At 41.0% G+C, this 21049-nt stretch overlaps 1 protein-coding gene across 4 annotated transcripts in view; it reads right to left on the bottom strand.

Moving 5' to 3' along the window:
- PRLR (prolactin receptor) overlaps positions 1 to 21049 on the bottom strand; it is a 346542-nt gene that overhangs the window by 241897 nt on the left and 83596 nt on the right. Inside the window, exon 1 of one of the 4 annotated variants that reach the window (XM_054031491.1) lies at positions 8868 to 9004. The exons of 2 other annotated variants lie outside the window; for them this stretch is intronic. The gene's annotated coding sequence lies outside the window, so the exon portion shown is untranslated. Of the gene's footprint in view, positions 1 to 8704; positions 8724 to 8867; positions 9005 to 21049 lie in introns of those variants that run through there. One more of the 4 variants, XM_054031493.1, reaches the window with a different exon arrangement.

Below are 21049 nucleotides of genomic sequence, written 5' to 3'. Positions count from 1 at the left end.
GGGGCCAGGATGGGTTCATGAAGTATAGGGAGTCCACTGATCAGTTATGGAATGCCTGCTTTGATGTCCCCACTCATGAGGCCTTCCCGTTACCTAACTCCCTACTTAAACTGCCTGTCACTAGGAACTTCCTTATTGCTATTGATCTTATGTGGAAGGCGCTCAGATACCGCGGTGATGGACAGCAGGACAAAACCTTACGATAGCAAGCTAGACATTTCCTCTACGCAGGAGCCAATCTCCCAACCCTACAAAAACACTCGGTCTGAAAATGCTGAAACCCAAGGGGCTCCTCACACTAAAAGGAACCTCCATGTAGAGCTGCTGAGAGAGGTTATGGGGCTACTATAGCCATCTGCTCCCAAAAGCTTGGCATCACAGACAAGAGGGGACAGAGTCAGCTCCATTACCAGTTGCAGTTAGCAGCAAGAAGTACCTCTGGCATAACAGTCCCTTTGTGCTGCACAGAATGCCCCCCTTTGGAGATAACAGTCAGAGCTGCCAGCTCTCAGGGACACAAAACCTCCAGTTAGCCCCACAGATTCAGCCCAGTGATGGGAGAGGAAACCAGAGGGTAGTCTGGCTCACACATTGGCAGCAGGATGATTAGGTGGGCCAACTGCTCTTAGTTATACGTGGGCAATCTAATGAAGGCAAGAGTGAGGGCTATGTGGGGCTCAACTGGGGGCAGGACCCAAAGGTGATGAGGGAGGGGGGGATGTGGCTGCACATGGGTCACCTGAGGGTGTGACCTGAAGGTCACAGGACAGTTGGGGTGGGGACTGCACAGAGATCAGGCCATGGCCTGCTGAATCATTCTTGCTGGTGATGCTACATGGCTGGGAAGACCTTAGCATGACTCCCAGCTCCTGGGGAGTTTGAGGCATTCGTGCCACTGAGACGAGGAGTGAGTACAGGGCCCCGCGAGGTGGGTTTGAGAATCACTCACTAGAGCAGAGCTGTGCTGTGAGTCATCATTTGCCTGTGCTGTGATGGGAAGGCCGCAAAGTCCAGCTCAGGTAGGGCACAGGGAGGGAGCTTCAGCCCCTGACAGAGCATCCTGAGCAGGGAAGGGGCTAGGAAAGTCCTTGCAAAGGCTTCTCCCAGCCCTGATTCTGCTTGTCCTCATCCCCTGCATGAGCAGCCTGTGCCCGGCTGAGGTGCCAGTGCCAGAGCATGGCTGAGCACTGTCACAAAGAGGCAGACTGTGGTTGCTCATGGGGGCAGGGGGCAAGGCTGGAGTTCTAGTGCTCCTGCAGGGGGCTCCTGAGCATGGGCCCCATCACCCATGCAGTAATCTGCCACTGCAAATTATGCACAGAACATGGATGCTACAGCCCTAAGTTCAGTCTTAAATAGAGTACAGTACCATAGTTTTTCCAGCAGTGTAATTAAAGTTAGGGGCTCTCTGTATTTCTGTATGTGCTACTAGCACTACGGCTTTTGGGTTCTCTAGAGACCTAGATTACAGGACCTGAGTCTTCTCTCACTTATACCAATGTAAACTAGGAGGAATGCTGCTAAAGTCACTGGAGTTACACTGGTGTAAGTGAGGTCAGAATAAGACCTGAACTATCAGTGCTCTCTTCATTGACAGCATGTCATTTTTCATGGACTGTGAGCTGAACAATGCTATTTATTTAAAACCCTTAAAACACTGGTCACTTTCCAGAGTGTCAACCAAATTAACGCTTAGCAGGATATGTCTGTACCTTAGCAGGATATGTTTATACCTCCCAAAGGTTTAGAAGAAAGTTTTATATCAGCTTCAAATCCAATCTATATGCAGGGATCTTTAAACAATAATAAAAAATATAACTGTATTAATTACCAAAATTAGGATGATATACAGCTCGAGTAACTGCCCATAGTCCAACAAATGCCACGTAGGTACCCTTTTAGTATGCGAATATGGAGTATGTACATGCTTAAAAAAAACCACCACTGTTACATGGAGAGTGTTTTCATCAACAAGCTGCTTTCTGAGAAAAGGGCATGATGTCTGACAGTTAATTTTTCATGGTGTAATGAGGTTCCTTTAAACACCACCTTTAAATATTTGAAAATTAGATTTTATAAAAGCGAGGGACTGAGCTGGTAGGTGTTGGACAAGCTTCCATGTGTTCCTGTGCCAAATCATCTCAGTCCTGAAATAAACACCCTTGCTATTTACAGCCAAAGGCAGGATGGGAAAAGTCCTAATGCCAAGAAGCCTGGGAAAAAAGTTATATCTGGGCAAGTGTCAGGTTTCTTGCCTTTTAGACAAGCAGAACTGCAGAGGCTGGAGGCAGGCTGAGTCAGATTGGCAAAGATCCTGCACTGGTGTTTTTTGGGTGTGTGTGTGGGGGGGCTTCCTCTGCAGCACGGGGCACGAGTCACTTGCAGGTTTAAACTAGTGTAAATGGTGAATTCTCTGTAACTTGAAATCTTTAAACCATGATTTGAGGACTTCAGTAACTCAACCAGAGGTTAGGGGTCTATTTCAAGGGTGGGTGAGGTTCTGTGGCCTGCAATGTGCAGGAGGTCAGACTAATGATCATGATGTTCCCTTCTGACCTTGAAGTCTATGAGGCTGAACAGCCAGAGGGCACAGCAGTTACTGAATTGCCAGAGAAGAGGGTGGCAGATGTGACTGATTAGAAATAGAGCAAAGAGAACTGCGGTGGGGAAGAAGAAAAGGGGTGGACAAAACTGATCGGCCAGTGACAGGGGAGGGGAATGGGCCTAGCTACTGAAGTGATGCCTTACAAGCAGATGTGTAACCCACATGCCTTCTGGGTGTGGTGTTCTGTCCCATCTAGTGGCACTGAGACCACTTAAAGAGAGAGAAAAATGAGTCTGCTCTACAGCCTTAGCTAATAGCCAGCTGGCTTTTGGCTCATGCACTAAACTCCAAAGGTCCCAGGTTCGATCCCGCCCACTGACAACTGAGGTCTGTCAGTGTTACAGGTGGGATCAGAAAAGCATAATGCTGAGCATGCCCGAGGCTGAGCCTCAAGCAGAATGTTCTGTTACTGCTTTATTTAGAGCTGTGGTTCTCAACCCCTCCCCACCCCAGGTTTCAGGGGGTCTGCCAAAATAAGCTACAGATCATACAAAAACAAATTTGTTTTACCTCATGCTATTTGGACACATTGTTTTGGTTTTTTTTTTTAAGCAAAGAGCATGTTAATTGTCATGCATGATATGCTGAAACCTATTGGCTTCAGCAGGGCTGGCGTTAGGAGGTAGCAAACAGGCGACAGTGAGCCCTGAAAGAAAAACAGTTGCAGTGGCACAGGTGGGCCATGCAGTGTTTAACAGCATGTCGGGGGCCCTCAGAAAGAAAAAGATTGAGAACCCCTGGTTTAGAGGACTGTAATGACTGGGGAGTAGAGAGTTTGGGTAAGAACTTTTCCGCTACAGTCGGTCAGGTTGTTCTCTTTGCCAGAAAGACAAGCAACCCTTTAACTTCTCAGCCAAGTTGACGCGGACACACAGTCTACTCTAAGAACCTTGCATACGTAGCAGCAGCAGCTGCAAGTCATAGTTTGATTTGATTTTAAGAAAGAATAAGGCTCATAAACAAATAGTTCAAAGGCAGCTGTTTCCAGAAGGATGAGTGATAGTTTAAATTACCAACTAAGCCACAGAAAGCTTTATAGTAAAATAAGCTTAACATTTGATTACTTACTGCTTCTGCAAAACCATTTGAATTTAGGAAGGAGCTGGGCTCTCTAATATTTTGATACAGCCTTGTAATTGCAAGCTTAGCTTCTGGTCTCACAGCTAATATATTTAAATTATTGAGTAAATCAAGGATAGATTTGCAAATTATATTATACAAAAAAGCTACATATGCACAGACTGTTTTCCACCTTTTTAAAAATAAACTCAAACCACCATACTGTGGTTTTTTTTAAAAAAACATTAATATTAACAACATTAAAGGGTCAAATAGGCATAAAATATGCACAGAAGAGGATGCTAAAGAATATAAAAAACTTAGATATAAATACACTTTTCAAAATTCAAAGTAAACTAAATATCCATGTGTTTCATGACAGAAAAATGAAATGTTTTGTGTAATTTGCAGAAAACAGAGACTTTTGGCTAAAGGTACTTTTAGTGTTTTCTACTGCTGCACATCACTGTGTATCTGCCTTCCATATAAAATAGATTAGTGACCACATTGTTATATAATTTTAAGAAAATCACAATATGTGCACTTATGGTCCTATATAAATAAATGACAGCCTATAAAGATTGATAGGGTTCTAGTCACCAAAAATTCCAAGTCTTGTGGCTAGAGAAGACACACAAACCTGTGGAGTCTATTGGTCACAAAGCTCAATCCTGGTTCACAAAGCAAAAAGTTTAGTTACCAATGCCCTTATGAAAAACAGGTAAACTAAAATACAACTCTAAAGTTAATTTGCAAAGCAAAAAATTTGGAGCACAGTTTTGCTTATGAGTCTATGCAAATAGAACTGAAATGGGTGCCAAATTCAGGTGATGTGTTGTGAGATGCCCTTTTTCTTAGAGACCCTTAATAAACTACTTACTGACATAGAAGTAAGGTGACCAGATGTCCCAATTTTATAGGAACAGTCACGATATTCAGGGCTTTGTCTTATACAGGCACTTATTACCCCCCACCCCATCCTGATTTTTTCCACACTTCTATCTAGACATGATACATGGAAGTGAGTATAAGGAAATCTAAATTGATGTAATTTATGAGAGAAGGAATAGAAGAAGACATAACCATAAGTAGGTAGAAGCCTACTTTAACTTGCACATTCTTGTACACTCCTGCTAGTTGCTTTTCAAGCTACAGGCTTCTCTTAAATGCTGGCCTCTCACCATTTAAGTTACACCAATACACTGGTTGTTCATTGACTTGCATCTCGTATAGTCATTAACACCTATTCAAACTGTATTCAAAATACTACCATTCTGATTTGGCAACGTTTTATACGAGTGTAAATGTTTACACAAGGTGAAAAACTGTGTGTGTGTGGGGGGGGAAATCAGGCCCATTTAGACTCATTTGGGTCCAATTCTGATTCTACTTGCACTGTTTTTACAGCACTTTACTTCCACTGACTATCCTGATTTACATTGGCATATAGGTAGGGAGATCAGGCCTAATTAGTCTCAACTCTGATTTTGACTCACTAAATTAAGTGTCCTTGATTAAAGACATTTATAATTGTGAACCATAGCCATAAAAGCTATTTGGGAAAAGATGGGAAAGGAAGAAATACCATTTAACCTCCCTTCTCAAAGATTGCTTGAGCAATCTCATACATACTAGTGAGCTTCACATTCAAAATAAAATCCAAATCAAGTTGCTTATTGAATCAAGACTACTTAAAGAAAAAGACAAAACTGCTGGATTAAAAAGAAAAAAAAAAGGAAAAAGGAGCAAAAAGGATACAGAGAATATAAATACAGATACAAAAATATGTATACAAAAAAGTAGGGAGAGAGAAGGATATGAGGAGGAAAGTAAAAAAAAAAAAAAGGGTAGAAAAATCCATCCTGCTGTCTTGGCTGGTAGCACTACTTCTAAAACAACCAAAGGCGGTGGGAACTAATAGCAGCAAGAGAGGATGAAATCATAGATTTAAAGGCCAGAAGGGACCACGGTGCCCATCTAGTTGGACCTCCTGTATAATACAGGCCATAGAACTTCCCAGAATTATTCCTACAGCATATTTTTTAGAAAAATATATAAGCTTCATTTACAAATTGCAATGATGGAGAATCCATCACAACCCTTTGTAAGTTGTTCCAATGGTTAATTACTCTCACTGTGAAAAATGTACAACTTATTCTCAGTCTGAATTTGGTTAGCTTCATCTTTCAGCCATTGGATCATGTTATACCTTTCCCTGCTAGATTGAAGAGCCCATTTGTTTCTCATGTAGGTCCTTGTAAACTGTAAAGCAAGTTACCCCTTAACATTCTCTGTGTTAAGCTAAATAGAGTGAGCTCTTTGAGTCCTGCACTATAAAGGTATGTTTTCTAATTCTTCAGTCATTCTTGTGGCTTTTTCTGAGCATGCCACAACTGGACACAATATTCCAGCAGTATTTGCACCAGGCGAAATACAGAGGTAAAATTCCTACTCAAAATTCACCTGTTCATGCATCCAAGGATCACATTAGCCTTTTGGCTACAGCATCACATGGGAGGTCAACAGAGTTTCCACCATGAACCCCAAATTTCTTTGAGTCACTGTACTGTAAAGCATGACGTACATTCTTTGTTCCTCGATATAGACATATTAAATACATATTAAAATGCATATTGTTAGCTCTGTATGCTGGGCGCAAGCTTTCTGAATCAGTGACCTGTCCTTTTCACTATTTGCCACTCCCCCAATTTGTGTGTCATCTGAAAACCATCAGTGATGATTTTACATATTCTTCCAGGTCATCAATAAAAAAGTTAAATAGAATAGAGCCAAGAACTGATCCTTGTGGAATCTCACTGGAAACACAACCGCTCCATGATGATTCTCTGTTTACAATTACATTTTGAGACCTATCAGTGAGCCATCTTTTAATCCATTTAATGTGTCATGTTAATTTTATATTGTTCTAGTTGTTTTTAAATCAAAATGTGATGCAGTACCATAACAGCCTTACAGAAGTCTACATATGTTACATCAGCACTATTACCTTTACCAATCAAACTTGTAATCTCATAAAAAAAGATATCAAGTTATTTTGTCAGGATCTTTTTTCCATAAACCCATGTGGATTGGCATTAATTACATTACTCTCCCCTCTTTTAATTCTGTATAAATCACATGGCTGATACGAGAGTGATTTGAAAATAAGAAAAAATTAAAAATAGAAAATAAAACTGGCTAAAGGAAATAAGGAAAGGACATCACATTTCTTGACCCATTCATTTGGAATATCAGAGCGTCTGTGCTTCTAAGTATATTCAGATCATACTGGACTTTTCTCAGGGACTTAATCCACAGATTTATGGAGTTCAACAGCTGCGATACTCAAATGACTTAAAAGGTTCAGCATTACATAGGTTCTCACCCCTTGAAGCTTAACATCCCTACATTTTAAAGAGAATAGGGACAATGATGTCCTTTTGGGGACACTGCTCCTTAGTCACTTGAGTGGCCTAAAATCCCCCAACCACTTTCACCTTTGGTTTGTTTCCCCAAGCGTTTGATCTGAAATGTTATCTATGATGATGGCAACTGCCTTAGAAATCAATTTGTGAAACCAGAATTTCAATTTTAAATTTCCTGCAATTGTCAAAAATAGCACTGCATAGTAGAGATCTCTCATTTTGGTCCAGTACAGTATACTTCAGGGATGGCCAAACTGTGGTTCGTGAACCACATGCTGCTCTTTTACCATTAAAATCTGGCTCATGGAGCCCCCACTCCCCACATTCTCCACCTACCAGACAGGGGTGGGGAGAGAGCTCAGGACCACTGCCTTGCAGTGGAGTGGTGGGGTAGGGGCTTCTGTACAGTGGGGAAAGGGAGTCTTGGTGCTTCAGCAGGGGCAGGGCTGAAGCCCCCTAGCCCTGACAGGTGCGCCCCAGCTCTTGAACGTCTTAAGATTGTTGTATGCAGCTCAGAGGATCAGTAAGTTTGGCCAACCCTGGTATATATGATAATCAGAATCTTGCTGTAACCAAATAAGCTATTTTTACAAGACAGTCAAATGTGAAAAAGGTGGCAAAAGAAAAGCATTGTAGTCACTGCAAAGAGACAACAAATGAAATGCAAGAACAGAAGCATCAAAACTTGCCAGAAATCCATCTGAAAAATAAAATAAAATAAAAAAAAGGAATTACGCAAGATAATTCGGCTACTGCAAATTTAATTTAAACTCAATGAAGGGGGGAAAAGTACCTAGAAGGGAAATCACAAGATGTTATTGCCACAATCAGTTATGTGGCTGGATCGCTTGTTCATTTTCCCACCGTCTATATCAGACACATGATAATATCAAAAAGATAGGATTGTTAGCGGATCACATAACCAATAAAAGTACACTTGGCAAACCTACAGATAACTTGTTACTGATGCCTGCTGAGGGAAGAGGCATCTTAGAATAATGAGAGATTGAAATAAGATGGGTAAAACTGCTAGTATGAATGAGTCTATGTTAACACATATCACCTAGGGCTTAATATGTAAAGAACCTAAATAATCTTTAGTATTGCGATTTCCAATAAAGCACAACAAGAAACCATAATCAACTACAGAGACTCCAACAAAGCAAAATTCAGTTGTTCAGCATTCTGAAACTTTAACCAAAAAGGAGCTTTTTATTGTGCCTTAGAAGCAAAAATAAAACACCGTGAAGAGAAAGTGAGGCAATACTAAAGTGTTGGTGGCACTTTATCCAAACTTTCCCCTTCTTCTACCTCAGCCACCTTGCAGAAAAAAAACATTCAGCATTTTTCTCCTTTCCCCATGGTTCCACTTGTATTTTAATTCTTCTTACTAGAAATATAGATCTGTAAATACTGAATTGAACATATACATATGTTGCTAGACAAACTTACTTCAGTATTGTGTCTGTTCCAATTAACTCTTAAGAATGAAAAGGGTACCATACTAAAAAGCAGTGATAATCAACTCTACTGCATTTCATGTTCTGCCTATCAGCATTGTTTCTTGCCATGCAAACTATCAGATTAATATTATTTTGTGCAATGACATACTTACTTGTCGGAGTTGTCTTATATACAAAATTATCCCAGAAAAACATTTCACTTACATACCAAAGTTCTAAACAAATTCCATTGTACAGGGTCCTGCACGTTTCACTTCTCTCTGTTTTTTTCCATAATGGTAATCTAATAGCATTTAAAAAAGAAAAGTTACTTACAAAAATTGAGCCCTTTAATCCATTTAACTAGAAAATGAAGTCATTGTTTGAATAGTCCAGGTCTGACATTTAAATTAGGTACATTGTGAGAGTATATCTGTGCATATCTCCCTCCCTACTAAACGGACACCTGCACAGTAAAGAACAGACAGATCTTGTTGCTCTCTGATAAGGTCACAGAAGCTTAGCTAGAATATAGCAATGCTTAATCCTCATTGGTTTTGCCTGCTGAGCACAAGGCTGTTTCCTTGACAACACAGCTGCAGTTGCTACAGCATTCACAGCCACATGTGATGTCAAGATTTTGGGATGGCCCACCATAAAAATCATTTACGTAATGCTATTTTCTAAACTTGTAGATTAAAAATGAAAATCAGTCAGAACCTCCAATATGTCCCCCCTCTGCCGAGATTTAAGCACTTAGCTATTATGTATTTATTTACAATAGTTTACCCAATGTGCCAGTCACTAATCATGATTCCTGCCTGAGGGAGTTCACAGTTTGGTTATTTTTTTTAAATTCTCTTTTAAGATATAATGTGCTTTAATTTTCAACTAGAGATTTAAAATTACAGACTTATTAGGAGCTGTATTCAGAAATGCAACAATATTCTGGGAAGTAGAAATATGATCAATGACGTACCAAATAATTTATGCTAAGGGCTGTAGCTGTAGCCAAGAAGAGGATTTTTACAGAAACAGGAATGTCTTCAGGCACTGAATAATAGCTACTGTAGTTAATATACTACCTCAATGTTAAAATTCACCATAGCGTAGAGAGACAAGGCCTAATATATTACTTAAGCTTTACCTCAAGACCCACATTAATTACCAAGTCTTGGTCTCATTGAAATCAATGGGAGGTTTGCCACATGACTTCAGCATGACCAGGATTTGGCCCTACAAGCTTATGTGGCGCTAAAGTGAAACAGAGGGCCTTGTGTATCCCTTCTGTACTGGAGTCGCTAGTTCATTTGGGAAATTGTTCAAATAGCTCTTTTCTACTATTTTATTACTGCTCACTCCATATAGATTATCTTGTAAATGCTCAAAACACTGTCACTGATTACCTGACATGTTAAATTTCGATACGTTCTGTTTTCATAACAGGAGTGTAACTTCTCGCTGACTGAATCCTACAGGTTCCCTTCATTTTTCACTTTGATGTTCTTCCCCACTGCTCATGTAATCCAGGTTAAGGTGTTTTCTTGGCGGTAACAAGGATTAGTCAAAATGCTAGATATGCATATAACTTGTAATAACATCCCTGGTTGGGATTTAAGATGAGCAAATAGCCATATATTCATTTTCTCTGTTTATTGAGGCTACATTATTACAGTAGCAGTGCACTCCACTATCTAGCCCCATTCCAGGAAACCCAGAGCAGGCTGTTGGCTGATTATAAAATCAAGGGACACTAATAGCCATCCAAAATATTAGGATCTAGTGATGCATGGCTAACAGAAGTGTGTGTGGGACAGTGGTTCCCAAACTTTAACCACCCGTGAACCCCTTTCACGAAAATGTCAAGTCTCACGAACCCCCTCCTAAAAATGAATATTTCCAGGGATTTTCTCCTGTATCCGAGTATAAATTATAAAAGCAGTGATCTTGGAAATATAAAATTTGTTTTATGACATGCTTATTACACGCTATTATTATTTATCATTACAGTATTTTTATTACATTATGAAAATGGCAACACTTCCAAGATCTCACTTTCGTAGCTTGTATCACTTTGAATAAGCCTGTTATAAGACAAGGCTTCTATGTTTCATCAAGGAGTATCAGATGTGAAACAGCATGAAGATATTTAAGAAGCCAACTCAAAGAGTTCCTCCTACACAAGCATTCAGATCTTGAGCAGTCGAGGCAAACAACGCACGTTACAACAAAGCTTAAACTTGTTCTTCATAATAATTTTAAAAACAATACAAGCTGCCTATTTAATTTTAAAACAGCAAAAAATATAAGGCAGGGGTTCTCAAACTGGGGGTCGGGACCCCTGAGGGGGTCATGAGGTCATTACATGAGGGGGTCACAAGCTGTCAACCTCCACCCCAAACCCCACTTGCCTCCAGCATTTACAATGGTGTTAAATATATTTAAAAAGGTGTTTAATTTACTGGGGGGGGGTCGCACTCAGGCTTGCAATGTGAAAGGGGTCGCCAGTAAAAAAGTTTGAGACCCACTGCTATAAGGAGTCTTGAAGTTTAAATCTCCTCAGTGTGATATATATGCTTGCTTTGATCTGCTTAGCTCTGGGAAGTCCAGGGACTCTGGGCTGCTGGCCCCGTGCTGCCCAGGGTCTCTAGGAACAGCTCTGTCTGCCATTAGGGAATTCCCCCTGTAATATTTCGCAAATCCCAGTTTGGGAACCACTGGTGTGGGGGACGGAAGGGGGAAGAAATCTTCCATTGGTCCATAAGCCTTAGGTCTCATGTAGTGCCCTCTGCTATGGAGCAACCTTATTTCTAGTGAAATCAGCAGAACACCCCAAAACTGCTGCTTAGGCTTTGAGTGTGAATATTTCCACACAGTTCTGTTTTGGTGCCCCTAGAGGGGGAATAACTTATTGTAAACAACAACTAGAGCTACAGTACATATGAAATGTGATCAGTATATTTTGGAGAGTGAATATGAAGTGTGTGCCCACAGAAATAGCCAGAGACTGCATGACAGCTGATCCAGAAAGCTTTATCTGTATTAGCTGCTGTTTTCGGGTCTGTAGTGTTGTGTCTAATAGAGGATATGTGCTGAATTAGGAATACCATGTTGTGATGTCAGGGATGGTAGTTAATGAGGAATGATTTCCAACTACAACGTTTTAACTTATCACAAGCTTGATCTCTTCAGCTTGCAATTCATGCTTTTCTGTTAGATTTTGATACCCCATGTGGGCTTCATAATTCTAAAACCAGTGTTCCCCGGGAACATGAGAATTAGGAACTACTTAGACAATGAGGGTGAAATCCAGACTCCACTGAATTCAACGAGGCAGAATTTCACCCCAAGTTTTTGAAATGTGTGTCAAAATGTGACATAAAAATTAGGCAGTATACACTGTTAATTCAGAGGAGAAATTTTCTAGAGATAAGATGGCACACATAACATGCTCAAGATCACTTGTTGCTTGGCACTCACCGTACACTTATGTTAATGGCAAGCATGTGAGCCATTTATAAGATGCATAATGCCATCCTAAGAAATGGGCATGACAGTAGGCGAAAAGGGGACCATCTTGCATCTAATGAACGTTAAAGGCATGCTTTAGGGGGCCCTAAAATTATTTTATGTCTATGAACCTTTCAGCTGCTTAAATGTTCAAATGTAAAAAGGGCCTGCCTACTTATTTGAGCGTTAGCCAACTGGAAGAAGATGAAGACACAGAAAGAAATTTAAAAAGAAGCCTCCACCCACCACAAGTGCTTTGCAGGAAGAGTGGCTGAAAACAAGATTCAGCAGCCCAAATAAGTTTCTTGGAATAAACTGGCAGAGTGTAAAACCAGTTCTATGGTGTTTCATTGGCTTTTACTAGCACAAACATTTTGCAAAACAGATTGCAAAGAACACCCTTGGCTAATAATTTTACAATTCACTCTCAGATTTGAAATGATCATATACATCTAAGTTATGCTTTAATGAAAAAAAATTAAGCAACATGTGAAACGAGTATTACTGAAGCAATAAATATCTGAAGGCCCACGAAGCCAAATGGCAAATTATAATGGATTCCTTTTCCCAACTTCCCCAGGTCTGTTGCCATTTCTTTAGACGTTATCTATGTAAATGAGATTGTAAACAGCTTGGAACAGGGAGCTTGTCTTCTTTTCTGTAATGTACCATGTATATCAGTGGCATTTTGTAAATTATAAGAAATACATTCATCCAGTCTGTCTAAAACCAAGGAGTATTAGAAAACTCAATGACACGAAAAGATGTCTGAAATTACTCTCAAGAATCAAGAATTGGTATACTGGCTGAACTGAACTTCTCTAGCTTCTGAAATGTTTCCATCCCCACTACAAACCAGTATGAAGAGATACAGAAATCAAATCCAAGAGGGACAAAGCTTTTGACAATAATTAAGGATGAAAGTGTTGATATAGAAATATAAATTATGGTGTTGTTAAATGCAGGATTTTCAGAAGACTATTTTACTTTCACACTGCCTCAACGCTCTCCAGTTAGAGATCATATTCTATGTATATGGTGAGTGTACGGAGTGTACAGAGCCAGCTAATAATGACCACCCCGCGAAGAACACTGGAACTCTAACAACTAATTTTAGATTTTTTTTTAAAATTGCTCTTTGATGATAAATATGCAGGTTTCTTTTCTGCACACAGTTCTCTATTCTTTTCTGTAGCAAAAGAAAGAAAATTCACAAACAACAAACTTCCTTTAACATTAGTTAAGGTTGCTCTCATCAAACTAAACCATGGAACATTAGGAAATGCAAAGTTAAGGATTAAAGACCTGCAAAGTCCTGAAAATACCAGAATAAACATTGCCCAAACAACTTTAATTCTGCCCCCGGGCATGTGTGTTAGGTACAGGATTTAATTATAGGCAGAAGTGAAGTTTGCTTTAAGAGATTAGCCCAGCATCACCCAGGAACTCTGTGGCAAAGGCAGGGATAGAATCCAGTTCTCCAAGGCAGCATTCAACTGTATTAACCAGGAGATCATCCTTTCTCTTCCTACATCACCTACCCCATTCACGTCACACCTTCCAGGTCGATCTGCCTTCAAACCGTGCCCAGAGAACATCTGTATACACTCATGCTTCATACCATCCACTTCCTTGTCCTTGTGTCCCATCCTGACACCAAGTGGTGGGCCTTGCTGTGACGTGAGGATGGTGAGGATCCTTGGTGGGACAGTTTGTACTCCACTCTGGTCCCAGGGACCACCAGGAATATTAGTTGGTGGCTCATACATGGAGCCACGAGCATGGGTGTATGCCTAGCATGGTTCATGAATTCCCCCAATACCGGTCCTTTCTGTGGTGAGAGGCCGATCCTGGTGCACATCTACCTACAGTGCATCAGATTGGAGCCCCTCTTCCAGCTCCTCCAGAATCTCCTACTGAGGTTCTGGCTGCACTTTGCTCTGCACCTCCTGATCCACACACACACTGTGGCCCCAAAAGTTGCAAGACCTCCTCGTCAGCCTTCTTTTGGTGCTCGCCAAGATGGCCATCCATCACACCAAGAGGAGGAAGCTGGATGGGGAGCACTCTGCCTGTAGGGCCTATTTCTAGTCTCTTGTTCAGTCATGCCTCTGGACAAAGTTCCTCTGGGAGGTGTCCACTGCCTCCCTTGGATGCCTTGGAGAAGCAGTGGGTTGCTGTCCAGGGTTCTCTGCTTGATGTCCCCTTGCAGTTCCCTGATTCTTTACTTCTGACCACACCCTTTCTCCTGCCTGCTTCAGTGGTTCCTCCCCCTTAATTGAGGGACAGAGCCTTTAGTTTTGGGTGGGCCTACATCCACCCATCCTTGGTACTTCAAATAGTACAAGCCTTCCAACTTCTGCAACAAATGAGGAAGGGGTGATTCAGACAACAGCCTCCTTAGTACACAACACTGATTCACCCCCAGAGTAGGTCCTGTGCATTGAAGGAACCAGTGGTCCTGTGTAAAAAATAAAAATAAGATCATGTATGGGCAACATTCATCTGATCTATCTTAACTTGGGAGTCATTAATTTCGTATTTCCTAATTTTTTATGGGTTAGTTTACTGAGGAGAGCAACCTTTATTAAACATTAAATGAAGTTTTTGTTTGTAAATTTCCTTAGTTTAATAGAAAAATATTTAACACGTGCTATTTAAACAAAACACTTACACATTTGTTATCTCCAACATATTTTATTGCTATTGTTATCTTTGTGACAGTCTCTCCACTCAGTGACATGTTGATCAGTATATTGATCAAATTAAACTGTATTTAAAACAATTTGTTTTTAAATGCAAATTAAATTGTACTTATCTTCTAAATGATTTTAGCTGGGTAACAAAAGAGTAGAGACCTCTAGAATTACTTTTTTTTGTTTGTTTTAATAAAAGGTAAATAATCATAAAGGCACAGCCCCACCAATTTGTAACAAGCCTATAAACAAAATTACAGCTCCTTTTCAGATATATTGTATCTTATTTTCATGTAATCCTTGAAAGTTACAAAATAACTCAAATAACAAATTGAAAAGAAACAGTACAAACCCAAACGTGCACAGGACTTTATCAAAACCTAGTCTGATTTTGTTACTGCTCTTCCCAGGACCTTTCTTTGTAAAAGTGTTATGCTAGTCTGAGGTAAATCAGTTATCAAAGGCAGCCATTGCCATTATAACCTAGGCAATAGCGATTCTACCAATGTATATGAACAAACTGGAGGGAGTGAGGGAGGAGCAGCTGATTATCTCCGATATCACAATGTTGCTGTTCAGGCAGCAGCAAATGTGCATTGGGAAGTGGGGGACAGAAGTCAGGTTTTCCCACTATTCAATTTTTCCCAAATTTCCTAAAACCCCAACATACAAACACAAGTTATACACTGGAGATCATTCCACACACATGAATTAGTTGCTTAAATTTGGTTCAGATTCCCCTTTATAAAGAAAGTGTTGAGCAAAACGGTGAGACACAAAGTAAAGACAGCTAATCTTAATAAAGACAGTGATCTGAGACAGCTAATTATATGTGCTCCTAGAAGCACCACCTATAGTTAAAGTTGCCTAACACATTCTCTTAAAAACTCCTGTTTTCAGTGGCTTGTAATTTTGCCAAACTAATTGTTTGAGCTGAAATTTCCCATGCTTTACCTATAAGTTAGATTGTTATTGGGTTTAAGGCCTCCTCTATACTACATGATTAGGTTGACATAAGCTGCCTTGCATCAACCTAGCTGTGGAAGGGTCTTCACTTAAATTTGGCTCCTGCTGTCGTAAGTGCCTCTCTACACCAATTTTAGTAATACCACCTCCCCAAGCACCATAGGGTCACAGTCAATGTAATTAGATCGACATAATGTCAGTGTAGATACTACGTTGCTTATGTCCACTATTACTGGCCTTTAGAAGCCATCCCACAATGCCCCACACTGACAATACAGTCAATACAAGCACTCCTGGGGAGGACACGCACCCCTGACACAATGAGCCAAGTGTGCACATACAGGTAATTTACTAACTGCAGTGGCTGTATACAGACATACGTTTGGTCAACATAATTTTGTAGTGTAGACATGGCCTAAGTTTCAGCAAAAAAGGTTCAGCCATTTCTGTGAATGAGCTTGGGGGAAAATAGTTTTGGTAAGGATATTGTTTGTCCCTGCATATTTCTTTGGAGAGTTCTAGTGACTCCTTGGTTTGAAGCACAACTTGACATTTGGTGGAGAGATAGTCCTAGGTTTAGAGAAGTTTCTTTTGCTATCCCTAATATAATTTAGCCAGATTTGAACAAGTTATGTCGCTGACAGTCACCATTTGCATATGCTCAGTAGAGCTTTTTAGAAGTTTGCTGCTAATATCTCTCAACATTTTACCTGCACTGAGCATGCTCTCAGCCCCACTCAGTAAACTAAACCACTTCTCACTGAAACTAAGAACAAAACCTAAAAATCCTGATTCCCAACATTCCACTGCTGTCTAGGAAAATAGTTGTCTCCTCTAGTTGCTGGGCCACATACAGGATAACAATGCATGCATTATTTACACAATTTTTAATTACATGATCAGACTACCTACTGGACCCCTGCCTCAGTCAGAGCACAGGATGGACAGTGAATGACAGATTTGTAAGTAACAAATTGTGGTTAAGGTACTTGTCTGGAAGCTAGGAGAGTTGAATTCTATTTCTGGCTCCACCACAGACTTCCTATGTTGAATAAGACTGTCGTAGCGAATATGCACAAGGATTAACATGGCATGAGCAAGCTTCATCCCAGCATTTCAGTACGTGACTTTGCAACAGTAACATTACATACAAAAAACCATTAAAACCAAATGCCAAATCTTCTCATAAACCAAAGAGACAGAAGCAATGAGTTTCTTTCTTTTTTTCCTAGTAGCCACCCAATCATATCAGTAGAGTTTTAGACTATGAATCAATCTATCGATTCAGATTTCATTAATATATTCCAGAACCCAATCTTTATCAATGGATAGTACTATCAGGTTATTTCACAGTATCACCCATCCACATCATGGGAGACCTTTCTAGGAGGAAGGATGTGACTATCTGGCACAGGTCCAACACCACAACACCATCCTTCTCCAAATTTTGCCCTTGCATACTTAAGAGCATACAGAAATTTTGAGAGAATCCAAACTGCGCCCTGCAAATTTGATACAAGCCCTTCATTCACCCAACATAAAACATGCAATAATCAGCAAGCTATTGCCTGATGTAGCCTACTCACCTAATACCACCCAGTGTCTCATCTTAATGTCTTCTGAGCAAGCTAATCAAGATAAAGAGCAACAGATAGTGTCAACTAAACATATCCACTGCAAACATCCTTGATCCTTCCCAATTGTCTTCAGGCTGGGATTTGGAACAAAAGCGGCCCTTGTCACACGGATGGACAAGGGGCAAACATTCATATGTTTAGTTCTATTGATCACTCTGCAGCATCTGACACCTTTGAACATGAAATACTGCTATCTGGCCTGTGAGCTGAGGCAGATTGAGGTTTTGTGGGGCCCTGGGCCAGACCGGCAGGAGCACCAGGCTGGCAAGCAGAGCCGGGTCAGGGAGCAGGGCACCCATTTTTCTGGCCCCTCCCAATTGGCTAGGGTGCCTGGGCCCGGGCCCCTTAAGTCCAGTGGCTAATCCACCACTGCCTGTGAGACATTGCTCAGGTTAGTGGGAATGCAATGAGGTGTCTCAAATCCTTCCTCCAGACCGAGCTTAGAGGAGAATGATAGGCAACTGATGATCCAGCTCTAGAGTCCTCACCTGGGGAAAGTCAGTAAGAGGAATTCTCTCATTCAACATCTACATCAAAGAAGCCACTGGAAGAAAAAAAAAATAAGTCACATCTGTTTGGTAACTGTTGTTCTTAGAGATGTGTTGCACATGTCCATTCCAATTTAGGTAACTCACAAAGCAGTTCCAGATGGAGTGAATATCAGAGGCTACCTAAAGACTGCAGCACTACTCTCCCAAGTCTAGCATCGTCTCTTGAGGCCTGAGAGAGCACAAAATGAGTGGTGATGGTATGAAGAGAAGACCAACTTGCAGTCACTGATGGGAACATGACCTAAGAAAGCCCAACGTTGCTTGTGCTCTGGTAGAGCATACTAAAACTCTGAGGCTGCTGAGATTCCACCACGTCTTTGCACAGTTGACTAGAGTCATAGGGTTGGAAAACAAAACAAGAACAAATCCTCCCTCCACCAGAGGATGGAATGCAGAGATAGCTGCTATTTGAACGCTCTGGGAGCTGACAGAGTCCTTTTTCCACAAGGTGAAGTAGGTAATCCAGAATAAACTAAATAGGAGCCCAGGAAGGAGAAATATCTTTCTGCTGGGACCATACAGAAAACATCTTCCATTTCTTGAGGTAGTATAACTGGTGGAGAGATTTCTGATATTTAAAAGAACATTCTGAACTCCAAGGCAAAAAAGTCTGCTCAGTGACTGGACTCCCCCACATGTAGACTGAGGGGGTTGAGATGGAGAATCTGGCTGTGGTCCTGCAAAACTATGTCTGAGACCTTAGGGGAGAGATATGGGATGTCAAACTGAAAGACTCAACAGGTCCAAGAACCAAAACTGATGAAGTCAGGCTAGTGCTATCAAAATTAGCATAGTGTGATCCTGTTTGAGGTTGAACAAAACTCTCAGCACAATAGGTATGGGAGGAAAAGTATATAGAAGTTTCCCCCTGTAAAACAGTAGGAAGGCATCGGGCTGTGACCTGCAGTTGAACTGAACTGGTGACACTTCCTGTTTTGTTGGCAAATAGGTCCATTTCTGGCACTCCCCCAATCTGAAGAATGGATTTTGCTATGTCAGGTCTGAGGCACCATTCCTGCTCTCTGCTGAGATGGTCTGCTAGACTGTTCTGGTGACTGGGGAGGTGAGATGCTTTGAGAGTAGTTCTGTTTTTGGATGCAGAAAGCCCACAAGTTCATTGCTTTTTGATGGAGGGGCTCTGACCTCTGACCTCTGCTTGTTTAGATAAAACATCGCAGCAGTGTTGTTGGTGAGCACTTGCACAGAACAACCTTTAATGTAGGGAAGAAATACTTGATGAGCCAGGTAGATTACTTGACACTCAAACACTGATGTGGAGAGAGAGAGAGTCCTGATCTGATCAGAGACCCTGAGTCTGAAAATCTCCTAGATTAGCTCTCCAACTGAAGGAAAAAAAAAACCATCTGTGAGTAGGATCATGGAGGGGAGGATTGGGGCAACAGGAACCCTGCTGCATACATTGACAGGGTCCATCCCCCAGCCATAGATGCAGGCACATGAGTTAGCATGTCCAGTAGATGATGAGAGGAAGAGTAGACAGACTTCAACCACCTCTGCATGACTCTGAGGTGAAGTCTGGCATAGGGAGTCATGTATGTGCAAGATGACATGACCTAGAAGTTTTAGGCAGTTCCTCACTGTCATATGAGGTTACGCCTTGAAGTCTTTACATAGTTCCAATATCTCCTGGAACCTCATCTGAGAATATGCTCTCACAGGGGTCAAGTTGAGAACCAGCCAACAAACTTGTCATCCAGTTATGGGTACACCTGGACCCCTGCCTTCCTAAGATGTGCTGCAGCTACTGTCATGCATTCTGTGGGGACTTGAGGGGCTTGTGACAGATCAAAGGGGAAGACCATAAACTGATAATCAACAGTGGATCTTAAGAACCAGCTTTGATTCTAGTAATAGCCAAATGGAAGCAGACATCCTTTAAGTTGAGGGCAGCAAACTAGTGATTGGGATCTAGGAATGAAATAACAGATGCTAGGGTACTCCATGAAACTTTAGCTCTTTTTTTAAAATGTATCTGTTGAGGTTTTGCAGGTCTAAAATAGATCTGAGGCCTCCCTTGGACTTTGAAATGAGTAAATAATGGGAATAGAATCCCTTGTTGTGAAGCTGAGAGGTAGTTCCTATACTATAGCCCCTAGCCATAACAAAGACTAAACTTCTTGAATGAGCATATGAGAATGGACCCTGAAAAGGGTTGGTAGGGGGATAGAGGTGAATTGCAGGGTATATCCCAGTTCCACCGTGATTAGAACCCAATCAATCTTTGTAATATGGTCCAAGAATTTAGGAAGTAAAATAACCTGCTCGCAAAGAGGGAGTGAGGAACCATATACACTGTTGTGATAATTCCTTAAAGATACCTAAATTGTCTAATTGTAAGTATAGATTGTGTGGCACTATAGCGCCACACATTCATTTGAAAATCTGAAACAGTAACTGCTACACAATCTATTTTCATTGTTCTCTTTTACCTCTTCAATAGATCAAATTTCCAAAAACGAGACTAACTAGTATGCTTATCACAGGAGGCATCAGCTGAAATTCAGAGAAGGATAACTGCAGTCACCAAAACCTGCACGAGACGATGAAAGAAATGGCTAATCCCCCCCAACACTGGACCTTTCAGATCAACAGAGCTTTCAGCTTTACTTCTATTTTAGCTTAGCATGTGCTGGTCAAGATCCAATAAAAAGTAGGAGGTAAGTGGATAAAGGATTTTCTGCAACAGATGGAGGAGGTGAGGAAGAAAAGAGGCTGATTAACAGAGGGGAATATGAGCATATTATGGGCTGCCTCATGTGTAAGGGCAAGTTATTTGTAATTGTAACAATTTTATAACTTACTAATCAAAAATAGCCATTTCTCTACCTTTAAAAATCTTAACAAGAATGTCATAAAATATATTAATGCATAAGGAAGAAAATAAGATCAGTGCTAAATAACAGACTACACGGAAAGTGACTTATGCTACTTGGATGTCCCATTCCCTCTCGGCTCACACTCACCGTTGCCTCATTGTCAGGATTCCCACTCCATTCCCACGCTAAGGCCAGCCTATCCTAATGCCCCTGCCCCGTCCCCGGCAAAAAAAAACCCCTCTCCTATTAGAGTCCCCTCTCTCTCTCTGGTTCTGGCTAGATTATAATGAAACTGTGTTCACAAGTCTATAGCACAGTTTT

This window comes from Malaclemys terrapin, chromosome 6 (genome assembly GCF_027887155.1).
Source record: "Malaclemys terrapin pileata isolate rMalTer1 chromosome 6, rMalTer1.hap1, whole genome shotgun sequence".
Lineage (NCBI taxonomy): Eukaryota > Metazoa > Chordata > Testudines > Emydidae > Malaclemys > Malaclemys terrapin.
This window is presented reverse-complemented; position numbering and strand designations above follow the sequence as displayed.